The sequence below is a fragment of the Lycium ferocissimum genome, unplaced genomic scaffold (assembly GCF_029784015.1).
Source record: "Lycium ferocissimum isolate CSIRO_LF1 unplaced genomic scaffold, AGI_CSIRO_Lferr_CH_V1 ctg3230, whole genome shotgun sequence".
Classification (NCBI taxonomy): domain Eukaryota; kingdom Viridiplantae; phylum Streptophyta; class Magnoliopsida; order Solanales; family Solanaceae; genus Lycium; species Lycium ferocissimum.
Genome location: NW_026725369.1, coordinates 267,464 through 289,160, shown reverse-complemented (window position 1 = coordinate 289,160; position 21,697 = coordinate 267,464). Strand labels below are relative to the sequence as shown.

General features: G+C 38.5%; 1 long non-coding RNA gene across 6 annotated transcripts in view; it reads left to right on the top strand.

Moving 5' to 3' along the window:
* LOC132044002 (uncharacterized) overlaps positions 1 to 21,697 on the top strand; it is a 28,809-nt gene that overhangs the window by 5,485 nt on the left and 1,627 nt on the right. Inside the window, exons 1-4 of one of the 6 annotated variants that reach the window (XR_009411989.1) lie at positions 10,318 to 11,422; positions 19,431 to 19,559; positions 19,696 to 20,093; positions 20,693 to 20,758. This is a non-coding gene — a long non-coding RNA (uncharacterized LOC132044002). Of the gene's footprint in view, positions 1 to 10,314; positions 11,423 to 19,430; positions 20,094 to 20,692; positions 20,759 to 21,697 lie in introns of those variants that run through there. The other 5 variants (XR_009411987.1, XR_009411990.1, XR_009411991.1 and 2 more) reach the window with 5 other exon arrangements.

The window sequence follows — 21,697 nt, the reverse complement described above, 5'->3', positions numbered from 1 at the left end:
TCCCGTCAAATGATTTGATAGACAAGAGTCCGCTAAATATTTGACGGAGACTCATAAAAGTGTTTAACTTTTATCAAACTTAAAGGAGCAAAATTGTATAGTGCATATTTAAGGCAGTATTTTCCTCAAGCTTAGAAGAGGTTCCTACAAGTGTTCGTGATGAAGAGAAGTCCCTACAAGTGTTCGTGATGAAGAGAAGTCCAACACGTGTGTTCGGATGAAGTGTTTCCGTAAGATTTCCAACAGAAGTGAGATTAGACGGGTGGCAGTGCCTAATCTCCCCAACTTTCTTGGGGTTGAGGCATAGTGGTTGTTGTATTCATTTTCATGTATTATGTTAATGAATTAGCCGAGGTGTTAGATGTCCTTCATTAGCATTATCCATGTTCATATAACTTTTCATCTTAGTTTTAGCCCTCATGCTTTTCTGTGATTTAAAATATGGTGAAATCTAGATGATATATCCTATCATTGTTTTATTCTTTCAGGTTGATAATATTGGCACAGTGAACCTTGTGTTCTTGGAGTTGGAATTGGATTTAAAGATTAAATTTGAAGTGAGTTTTGAGATTTTATCATTTGAGTGTATTCTTGTTTTTTTTTTTTTCTTTATGGAAGGAGATGAAGGGGAAATTGATGATGATAGGCGGGGCGGGCGGGGCGGAGCGGTCAACAAAAAAAGTGGGTGATTTTTTTTAAATTGGGTAATTTGAGAGGATTTGGGGATTTCCATCCAAATAGGGGCATAAGTGTGAAGTTTGAAGACGCCAGATGTATTTTTGTTAACTTTCACTAACGAAGGGTATATTTAACTAATAAAATAAAGTAGAGGGGTATATTTGACCCTTTTTCCTTTTTCAAAACTTTTTTTTTTTGTATACTAAGTAGGCGTTTGGCCGTGAAAACCAAATATTTTTCACTTTATTTGGTATTTTGAAGTTGGAGTTGTGTTTGGTTATAATTTTTGCAAAGAATATTTGGTTGTATTGAAAGTGAAAAAAAGTGAAAATAAGTTTTTTGGTGTTTTCAAATTCCAAATACAACTTCAAATTATATTTGGAATTTTCATGACCTGATATTAATTTCGAAATAAAGTGAAAATATTTTTCGGGAAAAAGTGAAAAAATTTCATGGTCAAACGGGCCCTAAAAATGGACGTGAGTAGGGGTGTTCACGGTTCGGTTTGACTTGGTTTTTGGTTAAAACCAAACCAAACCAATTAAGTCGATTTTTTTTTAATATTCAAATCAAACCAAACCATTATAGTATAAATTCTATTGGTTTCGGTTTTATCGGTTTGGTTCGGTTTTTTCAGATTTTAAGAACGTATTAATACAAAGAACCTTTGAATTAAATGGTAACTAAATACGGCTTTGACGTGATCCATTCAAATCTAAGAATCTTGTTAATTATTTCATTAACTTTATTTAAGTATAGGCCTATGGCTATGAGTATAGGAATTACAAAAGTATAACATCTACTTTTCATAATTCTAGTTACCTCCCTACATATAGCCTTTTGATATTACGCAGCCCTCCGGAAGTTTTGTTAGCTAGACTCATCGTGTTTATGAAGATTGAGAAGAAAGCGAAGAAGTAAAACGAGAAAATGATAAACAGAAAGACAAAATCATCTACCAAATCTTTTTAAATTTCAATTGCCATTTTCTTCCCTTTAATTTGTTGCGGATAAAATGCTAGTTTATTAGTGGTAATTCAGATGGCATGTAAAGAGGGAACCGTAAAACTGGATAAGGGGAAATTTTTATTTTACCTTTAACAAATTTTTATTTTATTTTACCTTAAACTTAAATGGGCTACACTTTTCTTTCTAATTATTTGAATTTATATTGACTTGGTCTAAGCCAAAATTTTGAAGAAGATATATATATATATATATATATAAAATATTTTAAATATTTATGTACCTATCGGTTCGGTTCAGTTTTGATTTGGGTTTTTTTTTGTTTAACACCAAACCAAACCAAATGTTATCGGTTTTTTAAAATTTAAAATCAAATTAAGTCAAATCAAACCGGTTTTCAATTTATTAAATCAGTTTGACTCGATTTATCAGTTCGGATCGATTTTTCGATCTCATTTGAACGGCCCTACACGTGAGTAGTATTTCTCAACATTTGCAAGGACATTAATTTAATGTAAAACGAAAATACCACTATTGTAATATAAAATAACCTGCGAAAGAAAAGTGTTGTGCAACTCTAGACGGAAAAAATGAGGCAATGGAGAGGCATTGGGGAGTCTTTAATGGTGGTTGCCCCCTCTCTTTTCGCCGTTGATTTCCTTTTCCAAACAATTAAACCACCATTGTTTACAAAATGCATATATTGCCCCCTAAACTTCGAAAAATGGGCAGATTAGCCCCTTGTACTCTCACTTTCCTACCTCTTCACTATGCCTAGCTTATTTAGTCACTTTTTTTAAGCTAATCCAAACAGGCTCTTATTATAATCACCGGATATATGAGGCTATGATGATGATAAATATTGTTCGTCTAGATTCGGGTCGGGTAATCGGAGCAGCCCGTATCTTGGCGGGGCGACCCGGTAAGGGGTCTGCAGCCATGGCGGTTGCTTTGTCTCCTTTTTGCCCTTCATTTTATTACAAATCTGAGCCTCAAATTGTAAGTAATTACTGGCTAATTGGCAAGTCCATTTGTTAAATTAGCTCAGAAATGGAGAGAGTATGGGATTTCCTTGGGAAAATTATAAATTTACGCTCTATGTCTATTGGGAGAAAATATTTATCCTACGTAGCCCATATTGTATATTGGGCTATGTTACGTAATATTTTATGTTGGCCTGTATATTTTTGAAAATTGTCCTTAGGGAAAATTACGCTCTATGTCTGCTGGAAAGAAAATTTACCCGATTTAGCCGAGTTTTTTCTTAATTACCCGGTTTAGCCCTGATTTTCCTTAAAAACACATCTTATACTTTATACTATTTTATACAAGGTGACACATTGTTTAACGTAAGGGTATAGTGTTTGTGTAATGTTGTATACCTTGTGTATAAGCACTGGTACGAGAAAAGAAGAAGTTGATTAAGAGCCCGTTTGGATTGGCTTATAAGTTGCTTATAAGTTGTTTTCAGCTTTTTTGAGTGTTTGGGTACAAATTTAAAAAATTTTGTCTTAAAATAAGTCCAAAAAATAATTGACTCGTTTGGCTTAAATTTATCTAAAAGAAATTTATAAATTAATAAGTTAAAATTTTTACCCCAACTTATTTTTTTTTTGGCTTATAAGCTGTTTCCAGCTTATAAGCTGCTTTTTTTAAGCCCAGCCAAACAGGCTCTAAACTGAAAATATGGTTATGTAGGTGTAATATACTATGTTGGATTGTATATTTTTTTTTTTTTTGTTGTAAAAATCCCTTTCTTTGAAGGGTGGTTGCCCTTCTCTTTGCTTTGCCTATGATTCTCCATTTTTATTAACTAATCAACAGCCCTTAAAAAAAGAAAGAGAAAAAGAGATATATAGTACTCCCTCCGGTTCATAAAAAGAGTCCACTTACTCTGTTGTGGCTTTGAAAATTATTAAAGAGGCAGTGATGATGATTTTTTTCTATTTCTGGGCTAACTAATTCGGGCATGGAGATGACCCGACCTGTATCTTGGCGTGGCAACCCGGTATGGCCTGTGATTGAGATGCTTCTCTCACACATGCAACCGGTGTTTTGCAGCCATGGTGTGGTTGGCTTCTCTTTTGCCTTATCATATCATACATCTGAGCCTCATATATATTGCCCCTTAAACTTTGGAAAATGGTCAGATTAGCCCTTGTACTCTCACTTCCTTCCTCTTTACCATGGCTAGCATTTTTAATCACCGGATATGAGGCTGTGATGATGACAAATGGTGTTCGTCTAGAGTTAGGTCGGGCATTGGAGCTGCCCGTATCTTTCGTCTAGTGTTTAGGGAGCGCATATGCATTAAGCCTTAATTTATTTATTGTAAAACCAGGATACCACTATTGTAGTATAAAATAACCTGCGAAAGACAGTGTTGTGAAACTCTAGACTCTAGACGGAAAGAAATGAGGCAATGGGGAGTCTTTAATGGTGGTTGCCCTCTCTCTTTTCGCCTATGATTTCCTTTTCCAAACAATAAACTGCCATTGTTGAAAATGTTCAAATGCATATATATTGCTCCCTTAAACTTGGAAAAATGGTCTGAATAGCCTTTGTACTCTCACTTTCCTTGCCCGTATCTTGGCGGGGCGACCCGGATAAGGTCTGCAGCCATGGCGGTTGCTTTGTCTCCCTTTGCCCTCATTTTTATCACACATATGAGCCTCAAATCGTAAGTAATTCCTGGCGAGAATGCTTAATACAAAAAAAAAATTACAATTTTAATTGTAAGTGATTTTTCATGCACAAAAGTTTTTATCAAAAAATTCCAAAACAAATTGAAGGCTACTATTTATGCTTAATATAATAAAATTTCAAAATTCCTTTTATGAAGTTACTGACTCTCCTGTTTTGAGATTTCTGTACAGGTAGTTATTTAAGTAATTATATTTACAAAATATACAGTACCTTTTTTCCAGTCACTTGGATGGTTACACAATACTTTAAACACTTTTATTTTCTTAATAATAAATAAAGGTGAATAGATTTGTTTGAAGGAATTTTCTCGGTTAAGTTAAAATTCCCAGTGAATTATTGGACTAAGAAGGTGAAATAATGGACATTTAACGGTGAATTGTAAGTAATTACTGGTGAATTGGCAATTCCCTTCGTTAGATTAGCCCGGAAATAGCGTGAATGAGGCAGCAGAGAGAGTATGGGATTTCTTTTAAGGGTGATTGCCCTTCTCTATGTTTTGCTTATGATTCTTCATTTTTTTTAACAAATCAACAGCCCTTAAAAAAGAAAGAGACAGAGATATATATAGCACATCAATTTCTGGGTTTCATTGCATTTTTGCACCCTTATGCTCAGTTTGGATGGTCGTTACCGATGGTTTCATAATGTACAATATCGTATTGTATGGTATCGTTTTGTATTGTATTTTACTGTATTAATGGATACAATGTTTGGATAGACTGTGTCGTCTGTTGTGGTTTAATAACATTTTTTATGTTCAAAACGCAATACACACACAACTATACTACAACAACTACTTGACCTTCAGTGATCTTCAACCCTGTGTTTCCATTGTGGCTTTGAAAATTATTAAGGAGGCAGTGATGATGATTTTTTTTTTTTCTATTTCTGGGCTAACTAATTCTGGCATGGAGATTACCCGACCCGTATCTTGGCATGGCAACCCGGTATGGTGTGTGATTGAGACGCATCTCTCTCACACATGCATTTGGTGTTTTGCAGCCATGGCGTGGCTGGCTTCTCTTTTATCTGAGCCTCAATTTGCTAAAGAAAATAGGGAAAAGTGTCAAATTTATCACGGATCTGAGCCTCAAATTGTAAGTAAGTACTGGCGAATTGGCAATTCCATTTGTTAAATTAGCCCAGAAATGTCAGAATGAGGAAGCAGAGAGAGTGTGGGATTTCTTTCAAGGGTGGCTGCCCTTCTCTCTGCTTTGCCTATGATTGTCCCCTTTTTTTATTTTTTTATTTTACAAACTAAGAGCCCTTAAAAAAGAAAGAGAAAGAGAGATATATAGTACTCCCTCCGGTTCATAATAAGTGTCCACTTACTCCGTTGTGGCTTTGAAAATTATTAAAGAGGCAGTGATGATGATTAATGGTGTTGTCTTGAGTCTGCTCGGGCATTGGAGCTGCCTGTATGTTGGTGGGGCGACCCGGTAAGGCATCTCGGTTTTTTGCAACCGAGGTCTGCAGCCATGGCGGTTGCATGTCTCCTTTGCCCTGATTTTATCACAGATCTGAGCCTCAAGTTATAAGTAATTACTGGTGAATTAGCAATTCCTTTGTTAGATTAGCCCAGAAATGTCGAGAATGAGGAAGCAGAGACTATGGGATTTTTTTTAAGGGTGGTTGCCCTTGTCTATGCTTTGCCTATGCTTCTCCATTTTTTTAACAATCCAACAGCCCTTAAAAAAGAAAGAGAAATAGAGATATATAGTACTTCAGTTTCTGGGTTTCTTTACATTTTTGCATAGAAAATGATCAAAATGGTCCTTATTGTATAACAAAAGGTGTAAATTTTGGTCCTTTGCCCTAAATTTAACAGTGGTAAAAAGGGCTGTTAACGTATAAAAAAAGGTGTTTATTTTTGCTCCTTAACGTATACAGTATTCACACATGACACAACTATACTACAACAAGACCTTCAGATCTGCAACTCTGTGTCCCCGTTATGGCTTTGAGAATTATTAAAGAGGCAGTGATGATGATATTTTTTTTTTTTTTTTTTCTATTTCTGGGCTAACTAATTCGGGCATGGAGATTACCCAACCCGTATCTTGGCATGGCAACCCTGTGTGGCCTGTGATTGAGAAGCTTCTCTCACACATGCATTCGGTGTTTTGCAGCCATGGCGTGGTTGGCTTCTCTTTTGCCGTATCATAATACAAATCTGAGCCTCAGTTTGGTAAAGAAAATAGAATTGCTGGCCATAGAGAGGTGCCACCTCACCTCTTCCGTGCCTAGCTTTAAGCGAGCACTCTACCATCTGTGCCTAGCTTTATTATATATATATAGATAACCTGCTAAGACAAGAGTATCGTGCAACTCTAGACGGAAAGAATGAGGTAACGGAGAGGCATAGGGGAGTCTGTAATGGTGGTTGCCCCTCTCTGTGCGCCGAGGATTTCCTTTTCGAATTTTCCCAACAATAAACCACCATTATTGAGGAATGGTCAAATACATAGACTGCCCCTTAAACTTTCTTCTGCTTCTTCACTTCCTTCCTCTTTACTATGGCTAGCTTTATAATTACCGGATATGAGGCTGTGATGATGATAAATGGTGTTGTCTAGAGTTGGGTCGGGTATCGGAGCTGCCCGTATCTTGGCCGGGCGACCCAGTAAGGCATTTGCAACCGAGATATGCATCCATGGCGGTTGTTTTTGTCTCCTTTTGCCCGATTTTATCACAGATCTGAGCCTCAAAATGTAAGTAATTATTGGCGAATGGGCAATTCCCTTTGTTAGATTAGCTCAGGAATCGAAAATGAGGCAACATAGAGACTATGGGATTTCCTTTTAGGGTGGTTGGCCTTCTCTGTGCTTTGTCTATGATTCTCCATTTTTTTAGCACACCAACAGCCCTTAAAAAGATAGAGAAAAAGAGATATATAGTGTTCCCTCCGGTTTATAGTAAGTGTTGTTCCATTGTGGCTAAGAGGCAGTGATGATGATTTTCTTTCCTATTTCTGGGCTAACTAATTTGGGCATGGAGATTACCCGACCCGTATCTGTTTTGGCAACCCGGTATGGCTTGTGATTGAGAAGCTTCTCTCACACATGCAATCGGTGTTTTGCAGCCATAGCGTGGCGCAGTGTTGTCAAAGGCGCGCTTTAAGCGCGCTTAAGCCCTGAAGCGAGGCTCAAAACATGTTGAGCGCTTCGCCTTGCTTTATGTGCGCTTCAGTGTCGTCATCAAGGCTCTAACACATACTTTCCTTGAAATGTATGCCTCTCTTGAAGAGGTGACACTAGATGATTGATATTTCACTTTATCGTGATGTTTTTACAATTGCGTTGTCCATAAATATGTTATTCATGCTTACTATTATTAGTCTTGGACTAAACATACATATATTTGTAATTTTGCACCATTGCGCTTTTTTTCACTAAAGCCCACACTTTATTTGCGCTTTGGCGCTTAAAGCCCCAGCTAACCTTAGAGCTTTTTTGCGCTTTTCGCTTTTGATAACACAGGCGTGGTGGGCCTCTGTTTTGCCTTATCTTTACACGAATCTGAGCCTCAATTTATCTAAAAAATAGAATTGCTGGCCATAGAGAGGTTAAGTGGACACCTATTTTGAACGGAAGGAGTAATTCAAATGCTAGCCTAAGAGATGTGCCACCTCACCTCTTCTATGCCTAGCTTTACTATATATAGATAACCTGCAAAAACAATAGTATCGTGCAACTTAGATGGAAAGAAATGAGGCAACTGAGAGGCGTTGGGGAGTCTGTAATGGTGGTTGCCCCCTCTCAGTTCTTTCGCCGATGATTTCCTTTTCCATTTTCACAAAAAAAAAAAAAAAAGGCTAGATAAACCACCATTGTTGAAAATGGTTAAATACATAGATTGCCCCTTAAACTTGCTTCTGCTTCTTCACTTCTTGTTGGCCTCTTCCTCTTCAATATGGCTAGCTTTTTAATCATGCATGTAAGGCTGTGATGACAAATGGTGTCTGGACTTTGTTCGGGCAGTGGAACTGCCCATATCTTGGTGGGGCAACCCAGAAGGCATCTCTATATTTTGCAGCTGAGGTCTGCAGCCATGGCAGTTGCTTTGTCTCCTTTGCCTGATTTTATCACAGATATGAGCCTCAAATCGTTAGTGAAAACGAGAAAGCGTTCCATTATGATGCATGCTACTACAAAATGGGGCTACGATGATGCTTATAAATCTTTCTGTTTCTGGGATGATCACTGAATATTTTTGAGAAACTGGTACTGTTGTATTCCTCAGCATTAAGGATATGCTGGCAACCTCCAAAAAGGACAGTAAAGGGATGATCACTGAACATTGAGATGCCCTGACCCGTATCTTGGCGTGGCACAACCTTGTATGGCCTGTGACTGGAAACTCCCCTCTCTCGTGCAACTGGTGTTTTGCAGCCATGGCGTAGCTGGTTTCTCTTTTGCCTTATCATTGCACGTATCTGAGCCTCATCTTGCTGAAAGACATAAGTAGGCGTTTGGACAATATTTGAGTTGAAGCTGAGAAATTCTCTTAAATGCAAACTTGTGAGGTCTCTTCAGTTAAAAGCTGTCGTCTGCGAATTCCATATATTAGGTTGGCCCAGAAATGGCGAGAAGGAGGTAGCAGAGAGAATATGAGATTTTATTCAAGGGTGGTTGCCCCTCTATCTGCTTTGCCTATGATTCTCCATTATTTAACAAACCAACAACCCTTAAAAAAGAAAGACAGACAGAACATATTTCAGTTTCTGGGGTTTTATGCATTTTTGCACCCTGCATAACTCTTACCAGCTACCAAATGACCCCTTAGTGTATACTCAAAACCCCAGTACACACAACTATACTACCACTACGCGACCTTCAGATCTTCAAGTCTGTCTCCATCATGGCTTTGAAATTTGTTAAAGAGGCAGTGATGATGATCTTTCTCTATTTCTGGGCTAACTAATTCGGGCATGGAGATTGCCCGACCAGTATCTTCTCATGGCAACCTGGTATGGTCTGTGATTTAGAAGCTTCTCTCACACATGCTATCGGAGTTTTGCAGCCATGGCGATGTTGGCTTCTCTTTTGCCGTATCATAACACCAATCTGAGCCTCAATTTTGTAAAGACAATCCCTTAAAGGGTCATGTTTACCCTCTAGTATGCAAAAAAGTGGCAATATCTTTTCCATGATTCATGCGGAAGATGTCGAATCCACACCCTTTTGATTGCCAGTTATAATGCTTTTCACTCGTAATGTATCACCATTTTTTGATAAGTAACAGCTCAAGAATGAGGCATTAGAGTGAAATCTGGGATTTCTGAGGTGTGGTTGCCTTCCTTCTCTGCTAAGCCCCTGATTTTTTTTCTTCAAAATTTTGCTTTTCTGCTAGCTACCATGTTTGTATTTTCCTAGAATTATGAATATGTGCTGAAGGATATTGTGTTTTTCAGTTTGAATACCAAACAAATGGACTCCAATAATTGCTTTTTAAGTTTTGCTTTTATGCTAGTTGGATGTTTTTTCGATGATTACTAGTTAGCGCTAAACAATGTTATCAACTTTCTGAGAACTTTAACTGATTATTACCAAAAGAGGAAAAACTTGCTTGAGTCTTGTAATGGGAGGCCACTGTTGACTGAAGGTCTGTTGTATTGCTTAGAAAAGGAGGGAATGAGGTAACAGGCAGAAGGGCATTTCTATCAGAGGTTGTTGCCTATCGCTGCTTTACCGATTAATCTCCATGTTCCAAAAGGCATTAGCCTTTATATATATATAGAGAGAGAGAGAGAGAGAGAAGTAAATAAAATCAATTTCTGGGGTTTCTGTCTGTTTTTGGTTATGTCTACTGATCTAATGGTTCCTTGTTCATTTCTGCTGGGTTCTTGTTCTTTAATATCTTTTTAGTGTCTAGTGCAACTATTTGGGTTGCTTATTTTAGGATCTGATCGAACTTTCTTGGTGTTTATGGTTAAATCTTTTTTTCCTACTGTTTTTATCAAATTTAACTTACATAAATTGTCATCAAACAAACAACAGCGCTTGTTTATGAAAAAGCAAAAACTGGAAAAAACCAAAAATGATTTAGCATATATACACTCAGATCTGTCTTTCATCTGTGTGTGTGTTTTAAGGTGTTGATGAATGTACATAGAGAGGCAGTGATGATGATGTTTCTATACCTGGGCTAACTAATTTGGGCATGGAGATCACCTGACCCGTATCTTGGCGTGGCAACCCTGTATGGCCTGTGATTGAGACACATATCACACACATGCATTTGGTGTTTTGCAGTCATGGCGTGGTTGGCTTCTCTTTTACTACAATAACAACAACAACATATGCAGTGTGGTTTGCTTCTCTTTTGCCTTAGCATAACACTAATCTGAGCCTCAATTTGCTAAAGAAAATAGGGAAAAGGGTCAAATTTATCCCTCTAGTATGCAAAAAGTGGCAGTATCTTTTCCATGATTCATGTGGGAGATATTGAATCCACGCCCTTATCGTTATTTTTTTATTTTTATTTTTATTTTGAAGTTTTGCTTTTATGCTCTAGCTACCATGTATGTATTTTCCTAGAATCATGAATATGTGCTGGAGGATATTATGTTTCTCAGTTATAAAACCAAACAAATGGACTCCAATTTTCTGTCTTAAATTCTTGCCAACCCTACTCTGCTGCTAACTTGTTTAGTTTCCATCTCTTTTGCTGGAAAAATCCTCAGTTCTTTGTGATTATACAAGCTAATATAAGTTGTTTTATGCTTCCCTTGTGATAATAGCTGGGTGTTTTGTGATGGTATACTAGTTAGTGTTAAACATTGTTATCAACTTTCTGAGAATTTTAACTGATTAATTAGCAAAAAATGAAAAACTTTCTTGAGTCTTGTAATGGGAGGCCACTGTTAACTGAAGGTCTGTAGTATGGCTTGAAAAAAGAGAGAATGAGGTAACAGGCAGGAAAGAATGAGATAAATATCTGTCTTTTAAGACAAAAATATTTAATGTCAAATAATAAGAATATATAAAAAAGTGTGTGATAAGAAATAACCTTATTAAAAAAGTTCATGATAAGAAAAAACTAATTCTAGAAAAGGTAATGTACTAACTTAGTTATCTTAAATGACATTTGGGGTTTTGCCTTTATAGCCTCACCCTTTCATCTTGGTTGTTCCTCTTTCTTGTTTTTGTTTCTTTTATTGACGGATGCTCTTGCCTTATTTCTACATCATAACAGAAACTGGAATCCTAAACTCAAGAACAAGAATGAGGCTGCATAGGGATGAAAAGTTTTCAAGGGCGTTGCCTCCCATCTGCATGCTTGTGATGTCTGTGTTCTGCTACTGTCAAAGCAGCAGCCCTTCTTTCATGCTTAGCTGGCGCTCTAATGGTTATTCACAATCTGCTCTAAAGGGGCTATGATGATGCTTATAGATCTTTCTATTTCCTAGATGGTCATTGAGCATTGAGATGACCTGACCCGTATCTTGATGTGGCAACCGGTGTTTTGCGGCCATGGCGTGGCTGGCTTCTCTTTTGCCTTATCATTATACGCATCTGAGACTCAATTTGCTGAAGAACATATGTAGGCGTTTGGACGATATTTGAGTTGAAGCTGAGAAATTCTCTTAAATGCGGACTTGCGAGGTCTCTTTGGTTATAAGCTCTCATATAAGCGAATTTCTTTATCAGGTTAGCCCAGAAATAGCTAGAATGAGGCTGCAGTAGAGTATGGGATTTCTTTCAAGGGTGGTTGCCCCTCTCTGCTTTGCCTATGATTCTCCCCTTCTCAACAAACAAAGAGCCCTTAAGAGAAAGAAAGAGAAACATGCATTTCAGTTTCTGGTTTACTGGATGACCATTCATGAATTTTCCCCAATATACAAGTATACCACAACAACTGCTCCACCTTCAGATCTTCAGTCTGTCTCCTCTTGGCCCTTTGCGTGTTTCTCCCCGTTTACTCTCGTTGTTAGTGGAAACTGGAAAGTGTTGCATTATGATGCATTCTGCTACAGAAAGTGGCTATGATGAGGTTTATTTGTCTTTCTATTTCTGTGCTGGTCATGGAGTATTGAGATGAACTGACCCGTATCTTGGCGTGGCAACCCGGTATGGCCTCTGATTGAAAGCCCCTCTTCCTCTCATGCAATTGGTGTTTTGCAGCCATGGCGAGGCTGGCATCTCTTTTGCCATATCGTTACATGCATCTGAGCCTCAATTTGCTGAAGATCATAACTAGGCATTTGGACAACTTTGAGTTGAAGCTGAGAAATTCTCTTAAATGCAGACTTGTGAGGTCTCTTCAGTTAAAAGCTCTCATATAAGCGAATTCCCTTTATTAGGTTAGCCCAGAAATAGCGAGAATGAGGCTGCAGAGAGTATGGGATTTCTTTCAGGGGTGGTTGCCCCTGTCTGCTTTGCCTATGATTCTCCCTTCTCAACAAACCAACAGCCCTTAAGAGAAAGAAAGATCAACATGTACTTCAGTTTCTGGTTTTCTGGATGACCATTCATGAAATTTCCCCAATATACAACTATACCACAACTATTACGCTGGCTTCAGATCTTCAGTCTGTCTCCTTCTTGCTTCTTTGCATATCTTCTTATTTAAACTAATTGTTAGTGGAAACTGGAAAGTGTTCCATTATGATGCATTCTGCTACAGAAAGGGGCTATGATGATGCTTATATCTTTCTAGTTCTGTGTCGATCATGAAGCATTGAGATGAACCGACCCGTATATTGGCGTGGCAACCTGGTATGGCCTGTGATTGAAAACTCCTCTCCGTCTCATGCAATCGGTGTTTGCAGCTATGGCGAGGCTAGCTTCTCTTTTGCCATATCATTACATGCATCTGAGCCTCAATTTGCTGAAGAACATAAGTAGGCGTTTGGACATCATTTCATTTACAACAACATACCCTGTGTAATCCCACAAGTGGAAGTGGGGTCTGGAAATGCGGTGAAGGTGGATCGAACACGCGACCTTCAGATCTTCAGTGTGACGCTCTCCCAACTGAGCTATCCCTGGTTATAACAATATTCAATTGAAGTTGCAAAATTCTCTCAAGTGCTTTGCCTATGATTCTCCATTTTTTAACAAACCAACAGCCCTTAAAAAAGAAAGAGAAAAAGAGATATAGTACTCCCTCCGGTTCATAATAAGTGTCCACTTACTCCGTTGTGGCTTTGAAAATTATTAAAGAGGCAGTGATAATGATTTTTTTTTTTTCTATTTCTGGGCTAACTAATTCTGGCATGGAGATGACCCGACCCGTATCTTGGCGTGGCAATCCAGTATGCCCTGTGATTGAGAAAGGTTCCTTCACATATGCAATCGGTGTTTTGCAGCCATGGCATGGTTGGATTCTCTTTTGCCTCGTCATTACACAAATCTGAGCCTCAATTTGCTCAAGAAAATAGAATTGCTGGCCATAGAGCCACCTCACCTCTTCTATGCCTAGCTTTATTATATATATATATATAGATTACCTGCAAAGACAATAGTATCATGCAACTCTAGACTTAAAGAATGAGGCGATGGAGAGGCATTGGGGAGTCTGTAATGTTGCTCTCTGTTTGCCGATGATTTCCTTTTCCATTTTCATAACAATAAACCACCAATGTTGAAAATGGTCAAATACATAGATTGCCCCTTAAACTACTTCTGCTTCTTCACTTCTTTTTGACCTCTTCCTCTTCACTATGGCTTGCTTTTAATACGAATACGAGGCTGTGATGATAAATGGTGTCAATAGTTGGGTCGAGCATTGGAGCTGCCCGTATCTTCTCGGGCGACCCGGAAGGCATGTCTGTGTTTTTGCAACCGAGGTCTGCAGCTGTGGTGGTTGCTTGTCTCCCTTTGCCCTGGTTTTATCACAGATCTGAGCCTCAAATTGTATGTAATTACTGGCGAATTGGCAATTCCCTTTGTTAGATTAGCCCAGGAATGGTGAGAATGAGGCAGCAGAGAGAATATGGGATTTCTTTCAAGGGTGGTTGCCCCTCTCTATGCTTTGCCTATGATTCAACATTTTTTAACAAACCAACAGCCCTTAAAAACGAAAGAGACAGAGAGTGTACATTTCAGTTTCTTTGCATTTTTGCATCCTTAATGTATACACACAACTATACTACAACAACTACACGACCATCTGATCTTCAACTCTGTGTCTCCGTCATGGCTTTAAATATTATTAAAGAGGCAGTGATGATGATTTTTTTTTCTATTTCTGGGCTAACTAATTCGGGCATGGAGACTACCCGAACCGTATCTTGGCGTGGCAACCGATATGGCCTGTGATTGAGACTCATATCTCACACATGCAGTCGGAATTTTGCAGCCATGGCGTGGCTGGCTTCTCTTTTGCCTTAATCATAACACATATCTGAGCCTCAATTTGCTAAAGAAAATAGGGAGAAAGGTCAAATTTGTCCTTCTACTTTGCAAAAAGGGGCAGTATCTTTTCCATGATTCATGTGGGAGATATCAAACCCACGCCTTTTTGATTATCCGTTATAATGCTTTTCACTCGTAATGTATCGCCATCTTTGATAAGTAACAGGTCAAGAAGGAGGCATTCGAGTGAAATGTGGGATTTCTAAGGGGTAAGCCCCTGTTATTTTTTTAAAGTTTTGCTTTTATGCTAGCTAGCATGTTCGTATTTCTTAGAATTATGAATAATTGTTGAAGGATATTATGTTTCTCAGTTTACAGTTACCAGTTTCAAAAAAAAAAAAAAAAAAGATATTATGTTTCTCAGTTTGAAACCAAACATATGGACTCCAAATTTCTGCCTTAAATTCTTGCCAACCCTACTCTATAAGTTCTTGCTAATTTCCTTTTTTTTCATAGTTCCCGTCAAATGATTTGATAGACAAGAGTCCGCTAAATATTTGACGGAGACTCATAAAAGTGTTTAACTTTTATCAAACTTAAAGGAGCAAAATTGTATAGTGCATATTTAAGGCAGTATTTTGAGAACACCTCACTTTGGTTCTGAACTCGTGTTCTGCAACTTTTGAAAGAAAGATATGAGTCAAAGGACAGGCGTTGGGGAATCTGTAATGGTGGTTGCCCCCTCTCTGTTCTTGCCAATTTCCTTTTCCATTTCACAAAAAAAAAAAAAAAAAAAAAGTAACAATAAACCACCATTGTTGAAAATGGTCAAATACATAGGTTGCCCCTTAAACTACTTGTTCTTCTTCACTTCTTTTTGACCTCTTCCTCTTCACTATGGCTAGCTTTTAATCACGGATACGAGGCTGTGATGATAAATGGTATCTAGAGTTCGGTCAGGCATTGGAGCTGCCTGTATCTTGGCGGGGCAACGCGGAAAGGCATTTCCGTTGTTTTGCAATCGAGGTCTGCAGCCATGGCGATTGCTTGTCTCCCTTTGCCCTGATTTTATCACAGATCTGAGCCTCAAGAAAAGAATTGGGCGAGAAGACCCTTCAGAAAAAGCCCCATTTCCTTTTCGCAAGTAATTACCTGTGAATTCCTTCTTGTTAGATTGGTCCAGAATGAGGCAGCAGAGAGAGTATGGGATTTCTTTGGTCCAGAATGAGGCAGCAGAGAGAGTATGGGATTTCTTTCAAGGGTGGTTGCCCCTCTCTGTGCTTTGCTTATGATTCTCCATTTTTTAACAAATCAACAGCCCTTAAAAACGAAAGAGACAGAGAGAGTACATTTCAGTTTCTTTGCATTTTTGCACCCTTAACGTATACACACAACTTTACTACAACAACTACGCGACCTTCGGATCTTGAAGTGGCAGCGTTGATGACTTTTCTATTTCTGGGGTAACTAATTTTTTTCTTTTTGTGAGTCAAAGGTAACCAAAAAAAAAAAAAATTCTGGGGTAACTAATTCGGGCATGGAGATTACCTGACCCGTATCTTGGCGTGGCAGCCCGGTATGGCCTGTGATTAAGACGCATATCTCACACATGCAATCGGTGTTTTGCAGCCATGGTGTGGTTGGCTTCTCTTTTGCCTTTATCATAACACAAATCTGAGCCTCAATTTGCTAAAGAAATAGAATTGTTGGCCATAGAGATGTGCCACCTCACTTCTTCTATACCTAGCTTTATTATATATATATATATATATAGATTACCTGCAAAGACGATAGTATCATGCAACTCTTACGGAAAGAATGAGGCGATGGAGAGGCATTGGGGAGTCTGTAATGGTAGTTGCCCCCTCTCTGTTCGCCGGTGATTTCCTTTTCCATTTTCATAACAATAAACCACCATTGTTGAAAATGGTCAAATACATAGGTTTCCCCTTAAACTACTTCTGCTTCTGCTTCACTTCTTTTTGACCTCTTCCTCGTCACTATGGCTTGCTTTTAATCACGGATACGAGGCTGTGATGATAAATGGTGTCTAGAGTTGGGTTGGGCATCGGAGCTGCCTGTATCTTGGCGGGGCGACCTCGAAGGCATATCCGTGTTTTTGCAACCGAGGTCTGCAGCCATGGCAGTTGTTTGTCTCCTTTTCCCTGATTTTATCACAGATCTGAGCCTCAAATTGTATGTAATTACTGGCAATTCCCTTTATTATATATCCCAGGAATGGTGAGAATGAGGCAGCAGAGAGAATATGGCATTTCTTTCAAGGGTGGTTGCCCCTCTCTAGGCTTTGCCTATGATTCTCCATTTTTTAACAAACCTACAGCCCTTACATATGAAAGAGACAGAGAGAGTACATTTCAGTTTCTTTGCATTTTTGCATCCTTAATGTATACACACAACTAAACTACAACAACTATGCGACCTTCAGATCTTCAAGTCTGTCTCCATCATGGCTTCGAAAAATTATCAAACAGGCAGTGATAATGATTTTTTTTCTATTTTCTGGGCTAACTAACTCGGGCATGGAGATTACCTGACCCGTATCCTGGCATGCCGACCCGGTATGGCCTGTGATTGAGAGGTTTCTCTCACACATGCAATCGGTGTTTTGCAGCCATGGCGTTGGCTTCTCTTTTGCCTTATCATAACATACATCTGAGCCTCAATTTGCTTAAGAAATAGGGAAAAGGGTCAGATTTGATGCAAAAAGGGGCAATGTCTTTTCCGTGATTCATGTAGGAGATATCGAACCCATGCTTTTTTGATTACCAGTTACAATGCTTTTCACCATTTTTTGATAAGTAACAGCTCAAGAATGAGGCATTAGAGTGAAATGTGGGATATCTAAGGGGTGATTGCCTCCCTTCTCCGGTAAGCCCCATTTTTTTTTTTGTTTTAAGTTTTGCTTTTATGCTAGCTAACATGTTCCTATTTTCCTAGAATTATGAACGTGCTAAAGGATATTATGTTTCTCAGTTTGAATACCAAACAAATGGACTCCAGGTTTCTGCCTTAAATTCTTGCCAAACACCTACTCTGCTGCTAACTTGTTCGTTTCCATCTCATTTGCTGGCGAAATCCTCACTTCTTTGTATAAGGTCTTTTATGCTTCCCATGTGATAATAGCTGGATGTTTTGTGATGGTATACTAGTTAGTGTTAAACAATGTTATCAATTTTCTGAGAATCTTAATTTATTAATTACCAAAAAAGAAAAACTTGCCCGAGTCTTGAAATGGGAGGCCACTGTTGTAGGCCTGTAGAATAGCTTAAAAAAAAGGAGAGAATAAGATATCAGAGGTTGTTGCCTATCTCTGCTTCAGCGATGATTCTCCATGTTCCAAAAATCATTAGCCTTTATAGAGACAAAGAAAGAAAATAAAATCAATTTCTGGGGGTTCCATCTGTGACTTTGGTTATGTCTACCGATCTAATGGTTCCTTGTTCATTTATGCTGTTTTCTTGTTCTTTGTCGCCTTGGCTTCGAGATTCTTCCTTAGAAGCTATTGGGGAATGCGGCTGATGCTAAAATAATGTGATGATCAGGTGAAAGAGGTTGTAAACTTGTAATGATACTTCCTAGTTCTTTCCAGTGTTTTTAAAGGCGTTTTGATGTGAGCCCCGGGGCGGGGCATAGTAAAAACGCACCGGGGTGATCTGTGGGGCCGAATGTATCCTAAGGCGTAAGCCCTATCTGTCTAGACGTACGCTTAGGCGTTGGGTGATTTTCGTTTTGGGGCATAAGCCCAGAAAATTTCTCCTAATTAAAATTAAAATTAAAATTGCTAAACAAATCCTTAATTTAATACCAAAAAACACAATTTGGCTTGTTATTAAATTTTAAGAAGTTAAAAAACTTAATTCTTTCCCCTCGTCTTTCACGGGGTAAAGGGGAAAAATGATCAATGTGCAAACTACAAAGCAAAAACTCATCATCCTTCATCACTTGCTCGGGTTTGATGCTTCTGATTGTAGGATCCTTCTTCGCTTTCCATACTTTTCTAGTTAGTCTATAAATTTCTACTCAATTTTCTTAAAAAGTCTGATTACTTTTTGTTTTGATCAAGAAAACATAAAAAGTCTGATTACTCTTATTAGATGGAGCAGTTCTGATTAGTTTTTTAGTCAATTGTTGATTTTGAGTAACATTTTAAGATGAAGCAGTTCTATATACATTTCCACTTATTTTAAATTTTCTCGAAATTTCTATAATTATGTTATATTTTTTTTTATTTGTTTATACTAGTTTATTAATTTAAAAAATATTAAAAATTAAATATCCATGGGGCTTACGTCCAACACCTCGAGGCTTACGCCTCGCCCCGTATCAGGTAATACGCCTCGCCCCGTATCAGGTAATACGCCTCGCCTCACGCACCGGTTCTTTCTTTTCTATGCTTAATTAATGAACATGGAAATTGCCTTCCCGTATCTTGACTTGGCATCCTAGTATGGCCTGCGATTTAGACTCTTCTCATATGTCAGCATTGTTTTGCAGCCGTGTCGTGGATGGCTTCTCTTTGCCTGATGATAACGTAGATTTGAGCCTCAAAGTCAATTTAATTCGAATAGTAAATATCTTGCTCTTAAGACAAAAATTATTTAGTATGAAATAACAAGAAATAATCGAATTATATAAAAAAGTATGTGATAAGAAATAATCTTATAAACAAAGTATATGATATGACAATTAATTCTAGAAAAGGTAATATACTAACTTTTTTTTTTTTTTTTTTTTGGTAATGGCTACCAGCTCATTGAGAGCTGTGCGTGCACAATTTTGCCGAGATTACAGAGGCCAAATGAATTCCACATTACTAGGCCCATTTATCAACATCCAAACCACTTTAATGCCCTGCTTGGTTACAAGCCCACGTTACCAGGCTCGGCGGTAATGTACTTGGATATCTTAAATGACATTTGAGATTTTGCTTTTTATCCTCACCCTTTCATCTTGTTTGATCTTCTTTCTTGTTTTGTTTCTTTTGTTGATGGATGCTCTGGCCTTACTTCTGCATCATAAACAGAAACTGGAATCCTAAACTCAAGAACAAGAATGAGGCTGCATGGGAGATGAAAAGTTTCTAAGGGTGTTGCCTCCCATCTGCATGCCTGTGATGCCTGTGTTCTGCTACTGTCAAAGCAGCAGCCCTCTTTCATGCTTAGCTAGCGCTCTCATGGTTATTCACAATCTGCTCTAAAGGGGCTATGATGATGCTTATATATCTTTCTATTTCTGGGATGATCATTGAGCATTGAACTGACCTGACCCGTATCTTGGCGTGGCAATCGGTTTTTGCAGCCATGGCGTGGCTGGCTTCTCTTTTGCCTAATCATTATATGCATCTGAGCCTCAATTTGCTGAAGAACGTAAGTAGGCGTTTGGATAATAAGCTGAGAATTCTCTTAGATGCAGACTATTGAGGTATCTTCGGTTAAAAGCTCTTTCATATAAGCAACTTCCCTTTTTTAGGTTAGCCCAGAAATAGCGAGAATGAGGCTGCAGAGAGTACGTGATTTCTTTCAAGGGTGGTTGCCCTCTCTGCTTTGCCTATGATTCTCCATTTTTTAACAAACCAACAGCCCCTAAAAAAAAAAAGAAACAGAAAAAAACCTACTTCACTTTCTGAGTTTCGTTGCATTTTACTATACTACAACTACGCAATCTTCAGTCTCTGTCTCCGTCATGGCTTGATAATTATCAAAGAGGCAGTGATGATGATTTTTTCTGTTTCTGGGCTAACTAATTCGGGCATGGAGATTACCTGACCCGTATCTTGGTGTGGCAACCCGGTATGGCCTGTGATTGATATGCATATCTCACACATGCAATCGTGTGTTGCAGCCATGGCGTGGTTGGCTTCTCTTTTGCCTTATCATAATGCATATCTGAGCCTCAATTTGCTAAAGAAAGTATTGTCTTTTCGATGCTTGGATAGGGAATATATCGAACCCATGACCTTTTGAGTAAAAGTTATATTGCTTTTCCCTCGTAATGTATCACCAATTTTTTATCCGTAACAGCTCAAGAATGAGGCATTGGAGTGAAATGTGGGTTTTTTTCGTAGCGGTGGTTCCCTTTCTTCTCTTGTAAGCATATGATTTCCGTTTTTTTTTTTTTTTTTACCTGTATCTAACCTTTCCTATGCTTTTTCTTGAGCCGAGGGTCTTCTGGAAACAGCCTCCCTACCTAAGGCAGGGGTAAGGTCTGCGTACAATCTACCCTCCCCAGACCCCACATTGTGGGACTCACTGGGTATGTTGTTGTTGTTGCTTTTATGTCAGTTACCACGATTGTATTTCCTCGCAGTTATGAAGATGTGCAATATATAAATGTTTTTCTGTGTGAAAACCAAGCAAATGAACTTCAACTTTCTGCCTTAAATTCTTGCCAACTCTGCTCTGCTACTAACTTGATTGTCTCCATCTCGTTTGTTGTAAAATCCTAACTTATTTGTGATTGTACAAGCTAATATTAGCTCTTGATCGAGGTTTGAGGATCAGGGAATTGTTCACATAAGTCAAGTGGAAAATTCGCTATATTATCTCCATGTAAGCTACTTTTGTTGGATTAAGCCCAGATATGGAAATAATGAGGCACCAGAGATTAAGGGATTTCTTTCAAGGGTGGTTGCCCCTCGCTGTTTTGTCTATGATTCTTCCTTTTCAACAAACCAACAGCCCTTAAAGATTTAGCTAGAAAGAAAGACCACACTTCAGTTTCTGGTTTCTTTGCTTTTTTGCACCCTTAAAGCCTGTTTGGAAAGACACCTTGTAATTGGATTTGGGTGTAAATGCGGGGGAGCAATTACGCTCAAAACCTAAAAGCACAACTTTTCTACAAATACGTGACCTTCAGATCTTCAGTCTGTCAGATCCTCATGGCTTTGAGAACTATTTAAAGAGGCAGTGATGATGATGTTTTGTATATCTGGGCTAACTAATTAGGGCATGGAGATTATCCTGCCCGTATCTTGGCGTGGCAACTCGGTATGGCTTGTGATTGAGACTCCTCCCTCACATGCAATC